General features: G+C 40.6%; 1 non-coding gene across 1 annotated transcript; it reads left to right on the top strand.

Annotated features, from left to right (window-relative positions):
- The first annotated feature begins 3,610 nt into the window (after nt 1–3,610).
- On the top strand, nt 3,611–3,682 carry TRNAH-GUG (transfer RNA histidin (anticodon GUG)). The gene has a single exon. It is a non-coding gene; the product is annotated as a tRNA-His (tRNA).
- The last annotated feature ends 8,091 nt before the right edge of the window (nt 3,683–11,773 follow it).

The following is an 11,773-nucleotide window of genomic DNA, read 5'->3' on the forward strand; positions in this document are numbered from 1 at the left end:
TGGCAAAGCATAAAACTTTATAGAAAGTTTTAGAAGTAGTTTTGTAGGAAGAAACTATTTTATGTATCATGAATGGCCAACGCTTTAGATTTTATACAATCAAAGTGGTCCTTCAGGAGTTACCCCAAAATCTCCTCCTCCAGCTTACCAGGCCTGTCAAACCCGGATATAATTCACAGATAATATTATCCATCATTGATAACATATGAACCCTAAGCATTTTTTTCTTTGTTTCTATGCTCTTGTTTTCTTCTCTGGTTAATACAGTTTTTCTTTCACTCCAGCTTAGCAAGTTCCTCTTCTCCAAATGTCAGCTCCTCCATGAAGCCTTCCCTGATTCTCTCAGGCAGGGTTAATGACTGCTCCTGATCATGACCCAAGCATGGTTACAACACTCACATTGTATTGTGATCCTGCTGTGGTGGCAATGCATCAGCTCAAAGTCTCAGGTTTTGTATTCCTTATCTCTTCCATGGGATTGAGCAAGTATCTAACATCTAATAAACACTCAATAAGTAATTACTGAGGTCAACTTTAAATTTGTCTAGACCAGCAGTCCCCAATCATTTTGGCACCAGGGACCAGTCTCATGGAAGATAATTTTCCATGGACTGGGGTAAGGGGGATGGTTTTAGAATTATTCAAGTACATTACATTTATCATGCACTTTATGTCTATTGTTACTATATCAGCTACACCTCAGATCATCAGGCACTAGATCTCAGAGGTTGGGGACCCCTGGTCTAGACAATCTACAAAGGTCCCAGCTGAAAGGCCCCTATGATTTTTTACTACCTATTTACAATTTTATTAATTTTAGTAAAAGGTGAGTGAGTGAAGTCACTAGTAGTGTCCGACTCTTTGCAACCCCATAGACTGCAGTCTGCCAGGCTCCTCCATCCATGGGATTTCTCAGGCAAGAATACTGGAGTGGGTTGCCATGTCCTTCTCCAGGAAATCTTCCCGACCCTGGAATTGAACCCAGGTCTCCCACATTGTAGGCAGACGCTTTACTGGCTGAGCCACCAGGGAAGTCCTTAGTAAAATGTAGAACCCTAAAAGGATGGAATGAAGAAAGAGCAGATACATCAGAAGAGAAAATGGAGAAGTTGAAAAACATCTGGAGCATAGAGTGCCTCCAAAGGGTTCAAGGCCTTGAAAAGGAGAGAAGACAATGCTGGCCCACATTCCAAAGAAGACCTTTGCAACTCAGTGTCCGCCCTTCTCCAGCCCCCTGCACCCATCCACCCACTCCCCCCACCTCAAAGTTTCTTCTGGGGTTGTTGACTCTCCTTCCTACTTACCCACATCCTGAATTCTGCTCCTGCCGTAGCCTGATCTGCTATCCTTTGTCCCTCCAGTCTTCCCTTTGTTATTTTGCCCTTCTCTGAACTCAAGCCCAATATGAAATTCCTTATACAAACTAGATCCATTATTATTATTATTTTTAATTGGGGTATAGTTAAGACTCTTGAGAGTTTTTTGGCCTGCAAGGAGATCAAACAAGTCAATCCTAAGTGAAATCAACCCTGAATGTTCATTGGAAAAACTGATGCTGAAGCTGAAGCCCCAGTACTTTGGCAACCTGATGCAAAGAGCTAATTTTTTGGAAAAGACCCTGATGCTGGGAAAGACTGAAGGCGAAAGGAGAAGGGAGCAGCAGAGGATGAAATAGTTAGATAGCATCACTGACTTAGTGGACATGAATTTGTGCATGTTTCAGGAGATAGTGAAGGACAGGGGAGCCTGGCGTGCTGCAGATAATGGGGTCACACAGAGTTGAATGAGACTTAGCAACTAAAAAAGTTGTTTTACAATGTTGTATTAGTTTATGCAGTACAGCAAAGTGAATCAGTTATATATATATACACATATGTCCCCTCCGTTCTGGGTTTCCCTGCCACCCCCATCCCACTCCTCTAGGCCATCACAGAGCCCCACGCTGAGCTCCCTGTGGAATCCAGCAGCATCCCATTAGCCAGCTATTTTACACAGGATAGTGTATATATGTCAAGCCCAATCTCCCAGCTCACCCAACCCCTTTCCCACTCCCCATGCTCACACGTCTGTTCTCTTGTGTCTGTGTCTCTATTCCTGACAGTGTTCCTTTTTTTTTTAATTCATCATTTTAAGCTGTTCTTACATTTTTCATATTCTCTTTCATTTTCCATGTAATTTCTCATGAATTACGGACTGATTAGCATGAGCCGAATTCGGGTTTTCACTCCCAGGAAAAGAATAAAATGCAACATGTATATATTGCATTCAATACATTCCTTGAACCTCTTCCTAACTTGAGTTAAGTGTATCAGGCAGTGTTCTCCAGAGAAATAGAATTCACCAAGTTATTATCGCTTTTATTTATTTTTCCAGGCCTTTTGTTTTCTGAAAAGTGACTGTCCCCTAATCTCAGCAGTCAGGCAGGGATGATCTACTTAATGTTGATCTCCTGAGCCGGAGTGCTCCAGATTCTTTTGTTCCTCTTTTGGGGCCACTGCGCCTGCAGTTCACTCTCAGGAGAGCCTGTCAATTATGTGGTTTTTCTGGTAACTAGCACTTGGGGCCTGAAACATTCGGCAAATTTCCTAAGTGTTTCATAAACAGGTGCATACCCTCCTGTGTCCTCTGACTAAACTTCCAAAACTTTCCTGGATGGCTAATTATATAATGTAGGACTAAAAAGCAGACACTTAAAAAAAAAAATACAGGTATCAGGTATTAACTCACTCTTTGGTGATGATGACCATAATCTAATCTCGCCAAAATCTACGGGACATTGGATCATCTGTGCCAAAGTGTAGGCTTTCTGCCTTTCTTCTTGCTTTGTGTCTCACTTCTAGAATAATCATTTTCTTTTCTTTTAGAAACCATTATCTTCATCCATAGGGCTTCCCAAGTGGCTCAGTGGTAAAGAATCTGCCTGCAATGCAGGAGATGGACAGAGGAGCCCAGCAGGCTACATTTCATGGGGTCACAAAAGAGTCAGATACAACTACAGCAAAACAACAGCAACAATCTTCATCCACGTGCTGAGGGGTAGCTTCATCTCTTTCCTTCCCCTGACCTCATCTCCTATGGGGTATTGGAGATGACTCAGATACGACAAATAAGAAGACAGAGATTGAGACAGGGCTTGGAGTACCCTCCTTAGGTCAACCACAGTCATCACTTGCTAGAGCTATCACTATAGATGCTCTATCTCCTTTCTCACTGAGATAGTGAATACTTCAGAGTGAAAGTGTTTGTCACTCATTTGCGTCTGACTCTGTGACCTAGTGGACTGTAGAGATTTTCCAGATAAGAATACTAGAAACGGTTGTTATTCTCTTCTGCAGGGGATTTTCCTAACCCAGAGACTGAACCCAGGTCTCCTGCATTACAGACAAATTCCTTACCATCTGAGCCACCAGAGAATACTTAAGAGTGTGTAAATGGGGATTGACTTCCCTGGTGGCTAAGATGGTAAAGCATCTGCCTACAATGTGGGAGACCGGGGTTCAATCCCTGGGTTGGGAAGATCTCCTGGAGAAGGGAATGGCAACCCACTCCAGTATTCTTGCCCTCCCCCCCGCTAAAAAATGGGGCTCAAAGAAATATTTTTCTTGGGGCTTCCCTGGTGGCTCAGAGGGTAAAGCATCTGCCTGTGATGCAGAAGACCCAAGTTCGATCCCTGGGTTGGGAAGATCCCTGGAGAAGGAAATGGCAACCCACTCCAGTATTCTTGCCTGGAGAATCCCATGGACAGAGGAGTCTGGTGGGCTACAGTCCATGGGGTCGCAAAGAGTCGGACATGACTGAGCGACTACACTTAACTTAAACATGGACTAGCCAATAGCTCCTTCTTTAGACATCGTTGGAAAAAAAAAAAAAAATCTGAGAATAAAGCTTGCCAAGCTTAGATCCCAGAAAGGGAGGGGTAGAAAGAAAGAAAAAGGGGAAAAGAGAGAGAGAGAGAAAGGGAATCCCACTGACATCAAGCGCACCTTTGAAGCAGCAGTGCCCGGGTTTGGCATCATTCCTAGAGTTTCTCACATGAGATGCAAACGGTCTGTCTGTCACTTGCATCTCAAAAAGCCCCAACTGATTCTCCCACTAATCCTGGATGTCTTCTCAGGGCCTTTTAAGTGGGACCTGGAATTGTTTGCACGTGAGATAATAAAAGGATAAGATCGTTCTGTAATGAAACACGAGTTAACGGCCCAGCTAGTTACGAAAGTGGTTCTGTTTTAATTAATGGGAAACTGTTTCAACACACTTTGATTGGACATCTTGCTGTATGAAATATTTTCATGTTAATGTGTATGTGAAATTCTACCAAATGCTTTATCTAAAATGTCATGACTTTTTCTCATATGACCATCAAATCTGATTACTGGATAAATAATTTGGCGTATATGACAGGTTTTGCTTTGATAATCACTGCTGTTTATTTACATGTTTTTGCTGTGTCCATATGTGCATGTATTCTGGGTACTTAGGACAGAAATAAAGAAGTATTAATGGGAGATTTTCTAGAAACTCATTTTAATGTGTGTGTGTATATGTTTATTTTATGTAACCCTGGCTAGAGTGATTTTTCTTTCTCCTACTAGCCCTTGAGTTGGCTGTGATCATCAAAAAAATATATATATTAAGTAAAGATTTTCTGAATGACAATTTCTATTTTATATAATGGATCAATAACATTATTCAGAATCCAACTATGCAGCAGTTCAATCCCAAAAATTCATTTTAAATAAACAATCAAAGTATGTTGCTCATAAGTATGTAAAAAATTCTCCTACAACATTTGTGAAAGGACTAGATACAGCCTGTAAGCAAGAAGTGTTATAACATTGGTACTGGTTATAATTATAGAATGTAACAATTGTAGTAGTCTAATGATGATTTTAAAATAATAAATTTAATCAGAAGAACAATCAGTATGCTGCTGCTGCTAAGTCACTTCAGTCATGTCTGATTCTGTGCAACCCCATAGACAGCAGCCCACCAGGCTCCCCCGTCCCTGGGATTCTCCAGGCAAGAACACTGGAGCGGGTTGCCATTTCCTTCTCCAATGCATGAAAGTGAAAAGTGAAAGTGAAGTCGCTCAGTCGTGCCCGACTCTTAGCGACCCCATGGACTACAGCGACCAGGCTCCTCCATCCATGGGATTCTCCAAGCAAGAGTACTGGAGTGGGGTGCCATTGTCTTCTAATCAGTACACTACTAATTAGAAAATAAAGTCAATATTGTACATTCAGTATGATACTAATACACAAATTTATATAAAGCAACTAAGAATGTGTAGGGTAGTGAAATTATGGACAATTTTTACACTGTTATTTATACTTTTCTGTACTTTTTACATTATTGACAATGAATGTGTGTTGTTTAACGATCAGCACGTCTAAATAAGAACACTCACAGCTAAGAATATAAAGAACAACATGCATCTTCGGTTGCACTTCGGTTGTAAATCAGTTTGCCATTTTAGAATAACTATGTCCTTTGAATAAGTTCATAATATTTTAACAATAAATTGAAGTAATTCTGGAAATGGACAAATCTAAACACTAGAGGAATCTTTTCATAGTGTCATTTTAATTATAAAAAAAATGCTCAAAGATAACTTAAGAATGTAATATTGGGTATACCAGTTCAGGGGCATATTAATCAAATTTGAAATTTAAAAAATTATTATCAAAAGGGGGGTTCAGGATTGGGAACACATGTACACCCGTGGCAGATTCATGTTGATGTATGGCAAAACCAATAAATATTGTAAAGTAATTAGCCTCTAATTAAAATAAATTAATTAAAAAATTATTATCAGGACAAGATAATGAAACAAAAATCATATAATATTGGATAAAAAACATTAAATTATATACTGTTTGCAATTATATCTAAGTGATTAATTTTCAAAAGGTGCAAGAAAAATCCAGAGATCTGTTTCCTCTGATTTTTTTTTTTTTTTGCTTTGGAAATGCTTTTACTTTTTTAGGAGAGAGAGAAGATGCTGATTCTCTACTCCGTGTCGTTCCTTTCCCAGCTGGAAACTCTTCTGTTTTAAAAGGCCAAGAAGAAATACAATTGGTTAGTAGTAGCCTACTATCTCCACAATGTAGCTTGTCTCTTCCATGCTCCAGATACAGCTTAGAACTTGCTTTCCTCCTTGAGTTACTTAAAAAAAACAATTGTTCTTGCACTTCAGCTAATTCTGCAGTTTATTCCCTGATTTATTAAATAAGCTATTTCTAGACATACAGAAAGAGTCCAGATTTCCTCAATTTATTTAAGACAATTTCTCAAACAATTTGTCTTTTTATGGAGGAGGGCAGAATGGTAAAAAAAAAAAAAAAAAATCAATCACATGACGGACACACAAAATATAGAAATTTCAAAATTGAATTTTAAAAACACACCACGTGTTTACTCTTATCTAGGCATCTGTTTTGCGTCAAAGTCCTCGTGTGACGGTATTTGGAGATGGGGCCTTTGGGAGGTGATTGGGGTTAGGGTAGGTCAAGAGGGCAGGGTCCTCATGATGGGATTAGTGGCTTTGTAAGAAGAGAGAGAGACATCTCTCTGGACACAAGCACTGGGGAAAGGCCATGTGAGCACACCCTGAGAAGCAGCGCCTGCAAGTCAAGACAAGAGCTCTCAGTGGACACTGAATGGATGGACACTGGGTCTTAGACTCCCCAGACTCCAGAACTGAGAAATGCATTTCTGTTGTTTAAGCCACTCAGTCTATGGCCCTTTGGTACAGTGGCATTCGGTAACTAATACAACATCGTAAGCCTCATTGCTAGGTTATACAGATGAGAAATAAAGTCAGTGTTTTTATATTGAGTCACTTTCTTGTTAGAAGGAATAAATGAGAGAATATATGTTAGTGAAAAACAAGGAATGGTAAAGACATAACATTTTTAAGGGCACAATAACAGTTTTATCACATCCCTTTCATTTGCAAATGATAAATCAGCTTATTTAAACCAAACTAGAAAATCTCATGGAAATGAAAAGTACATGCTGTAACCATGTGTACACGCATTTTCAGTCGTGTCTGACTCTTGCAATTGTCGCTCTCCAGGCTTCTCTGTTCATGGGATTTTCCTGGCAAGAATATTAGAGTTGTCATTTCCTCCTCCAGGGGATCTTCCCAACCCAGGAATCGAACACACATCTCCAGTGGCTCCTACATTGCAGGTGGATTATTTTACCACTGAGACAACTGGGAAGCCCCAAATTGCACCTACAGATACAGCTGAATCTGGGAGCTCAATTTGTGTAACATAAAATCAGTCTTACTTTTCCTACCACATTTCAGGAGGCTCTTTCCTCCTGGTGGCATGATGGCTACCTGATGCTTAGCATGAATCCTATTTTATGACGAATCCCAGGGAAAGGAAATCCTTTTTTCAACAGTTTCTCCAAAGGGCCTAGATTGATATCCATTGACAGAGAAAGCTGAGAAGCAGATAAAAGGGTGTGAAATTGATGAGTGGTTACTAGTAGAGGCAACTAGTGCTCGTTTCCACTAGAGATCTCTGCTTGAATTAATCTCTGTTTAATCTGGTAAATACGTATGCATTTAATGAGTGAATGAGTGAAGCATGGAGTGAGTGAACACGTACATAAGTCATCAAATTCATCGAACTGTGAATGAGTCCATGAAAGGCTCAGTGTGTGCCCAGATTAAGAATAAGGAGTTTATTAATGGACGAATTTTCATACATATCTAGTTTATTTGAGATACAATTGTCTTTATGCACCCCACACCCTGGGTGTACAGGACAAACTGGAGTGTCACGGATGTTTCCATGATGGACCAGGGAGGAAGCCATTCATTGGTAAAGAGAGAGGCTGCACTCAGTATTTCTCCGCAAGCACAGAAACCGCCCTGGTATTTGATAACCCCAGCAGACAGGATTCTCTTGACTCACCACTTACTGAAGTCACTTCAAAGGGACACCAACCTAATGGCGAGATACCAGAGTGCATGGAAACTGTACATTCAACTCTTTTTGGGACTGTACACAAGAGGAAATGGAATATGGTGAAAATACAATTAATTTAATTCACTGGCTCAAATCAAAACATGAGAGATGACTGATCATTGGATCCAGGAGAGGTCACTGCTGAGGTTCACCTCATGAAACATCAAAACATGAGAGAGAACTGATCATTGGATCCAGGAGAGGTCACTGCTGAGGTTCACCTCATGAAACATCAAAACATGAGAGATGACTGACCATTGGATCCAGGAGAGGTCACCACTGAGGTTCACCGCATGAAACAGTGGCCAAGGTGGGTTAGCACCCCTGCTCCTTCAGCTGTGGATTCAAGTATGAGCGTGTGTGTACTTAGTCTCTCAGTCGTGTCCAGCTCTCTGAGACCTGATGGACTGTAGCCCGCCAGGCTCCTCCGTCCATGGAATTCCCCAGGCAAGAACACTGGAGTGGGTAGCCCTTCCCTTCTCTAGGGGATCTTCCCAACACAGGGACTGAACCCAGGTCTCCAGCATTGCAAGCGGATTCTTTACTCTCTGAGCCACCAGGGAAGCCAACAACTACATATTTTGGTGGGTTGTCAAAGCTCATTGTGCATCAGAAATATGCCTTTCAAAAATTTCTATACATTTAGAACAAACCTCTAAATAATCAGATTTAGCTGACCTGGGGTAAGGCATTAACATTTTTAAAAAGTTATTTTACTATGCAGTCAGTGCTGATATTCACTAAGAAAGTTGGTGACAAGGATATTGAAAGAAAAGTCCTTCTTAAAGGCTTACTCAAAAGAATCAGATAATCAATCACACTTTACTATGCCCTGCTTATGTATTCAAACAGGGAACACAATTTCTAAACTTAATGTATTTTCTAACAGAAATCAGGCAAAATGAGGCATCCAAAAATGTCTGATGATTAAGAATAATACACTTTTCACAGAGGCTGATAACGAAATGGCCGAGATTTCTAAACTCTCCTAGCCAAATTCATTTTATCGCACTTTGTTATGACATTGACATTTAGCCAAAGTATTCCATCTAAACAGTGAAGCCGACCTTAATTGTTTTTTGGATTCTCAAAGTTTGTTGATCCTATTACAATATTTATCTTATTTGCACTTCAGCCGAATGTGAAATGGTTGCATATTAATTCATATGGTATCTTGCTACCTATTAACAATATGGAAGGTTTTATTTAATGCTGGCTTGTTTGGTGTCTGGAGACGCCCAGGTGAGAAGGCATACGATTCTAACGTCTTTTCATAAGCCACGGTTGAATTAGCATCACACATCAGTGTATCATTTTTTCACAGTTTATCCTTTTTCAATCAGTTTGCTGTTTCACCTTGTTAGTTCTGACAGAGGCGAAGTAGAAATGCCAAAAGCTGTTGAATAAATGCTCGCATTGAGTCATATAAATTTCAGCTGCACTCCACAAAATCCAATTGGTTTTTGTGGGTAATGTTGCTACTCATTTCGTAGGCCTTAGTTAGAACTGATGTTGCTTCTCATCTGCAAAGTTTTCACTTAAAGTAAATGCTCATTTTTAAAATAATATGGTGGGGGGAAAGTCTCTTGCATTTAATCACACTAAACAAGCTCTTTAGACAATTTGTTCAGAAATTTCTCTAATTAGAGCTTGCCCTCCAGGTAATGTGGTGATCAGATCTACCAGTGGGTATAAATTAGGGACATTATGTAATTAGCACTAAGACCACAAATGGAAGTAACAGCTGGGTGGCTGTGAGGGAAGCAAATAAACAGCTCCTAGGTGGCTCCTTAGTATTAAGGAGAAGGTCTTCCATAGAAAATGCACTGTGGTAACTGATTCTGCAGCTCAGCTAAGGGACTGTTGTTCTCTCCTCCCCACTACCTCCCCATTCCGAGTTCATGTCAAAGATCAAACTTGAGTTTATTTAAAAATTTATTAACAGATAAGAATGTTTAGCTTCAACTCAGAAATTGATCTTAGCCTTTATCCCTTTGAAACCTCCTGAATAATGTTCAAACTAATTTCACCCTGATTAAAAAAAAAAAAAAATCACCAGATTAAGCAAAAAAAATATGTCAGTATTGGCTTCCCAGATGTCTCAGTGGTAAAGAATCCAACTACAAGTTCAGGAGACGCAGGTTCGATCCCTGAGTCAAGATCCCCTGGAGGAGGAAATGTCAACCCACTCCAGTATTCTTACTGGGAGAATCTCGTGGACAGAGGATCCTAGCAGGTTACAGACCATGGGGTCACAAGAGTTGTACATGACTTAGTGACTGTGCACACATACACACGCACACTACACACACATGTCAGCATTAACGGAACACTCCCTTGGAAGGGTTGTGAGAGTCACATGGCTCTTTCTTATAGAAGCCAAGAGCAAGATTAGTCTATGAAGTGAAGTGAAGTGAAAGTTGCTCAGTCATGTCCAACTCTTTGAAACCCCATGGACTATACAGTCCATGGAATTCTCCAGGCCAGAATATTGGAGTGGGTAGCCTTTCCTTTCTCCAGGGGATCTTCCCAACCCAGGGATCAAACCAAGGACTCCTGCATTGCAGGCAGATTCTTTACCAGTTGAGCCATAAGGGAAGCCCAAGAATACTGGAGTAGGCAATCTATCCCTTCTCCAGTGGATCTTCCTGACCCAGGAATCAAACCAGGGTCACCTGCACTGCAGGTGGCTTCTTGACCAACTGAGCTAGAATCCAAGTTTGAAAATTAACCCAAATAAAAATATTTTAGGAATTTTTTGTTGAGATACTGAGGATTTTCCTACATGCTAAATTGTGTCTATTCTTCCTTCTTCACACCACCTCTCTGTTTCGATTTACATTATTAGCTTAGTTTTCGAAACAGTTCAAGCATTACTGTCTTAAGCAGCTTTTTTTCTCCTACTTTCCTGACCAGAAGATGGTCATTTCTGACTTCATACCTCCTTTCTCATCTCTAACATCACAGTAGTTATCACATTTTATATCTAGAAGTTGCAAGCCAATTTTCCAGAGGACTGTCTCAAGATGCACAATGTAGAAAGCCCTGGGTGGTAACGGGTTTCTGACAGTGCCTTTGTGTTTTGTGAGCATCTCAGATTTGGGAAAGAACATGGAGATGGGGTCAGTGTCATTTTTCACGTTACCAACTGGAGTGTTCCCTCCAGCTAATAAAATAGCAAACAATACGTAAGGAGCCTAATGAAACATACTAGTGTCTAAAAGACACTAAAAGGGCATTTAAAACATCCATGCTCAGTTTTACTCTTTCTGCAAAGCCCAGAGTAGTTCATGGGCTGCCGTTTATCAGAAACTCTTTTTCAGTAGCATTTCAACCTCAAGTGGCCTTTAGATCTCAACAGGGGACAGACACCTGAGCTGTTTTTAATTACAACTAATTTGACAAGCCTCATTTCATCTGGGCGTCTCCCTCTCTCCCATGGGCTCATGCAATTCCCATGTATGTGAGCAGAAGTTCCCGCAAACCAGCCTAGGTGAGATCAGCCCTTAAGAAGCATTAAAATCTAAGCAATAAAGTGCAGTTAGCAAGTCAAAATGTTTCACAGAATCTCCGTCGGAGGAATGCTTGACAGCAGCACTTGCTTTGGGGGTTCCTGGTCCAGGCCTCTTTCTAGTGACGTTTGCTGGTTCTTCTAGTCCACAGGATGATGGCATTAAGCCAGTGTTTCTCTTTAGCAACCCTACTGACATTTCTAATTGGATGATTCTTTGTTGTGAGGGATGTCTCCTTTATGGTAGGATGTTTAGCGACATCCGTGGTCTCTATCC

The sequence above is a fragment of the Bos indicus genome, chromosome 10 (genome assembly GCF_029378745.1).
Source record: "Bos indicus isolate NIAB-ARS_2022 breed Sahiwal x Tharparkar chromosome 10, NIAB-ARS_B.indTharparkar_mat_pri_1.0, whole genome shotgun sequence".
Lineage (NCBI taxonomy): Eukaryota > Metazoa > Chordata > Mammalia > Artiodactyla > Bovidae > Bos > Bos indicus.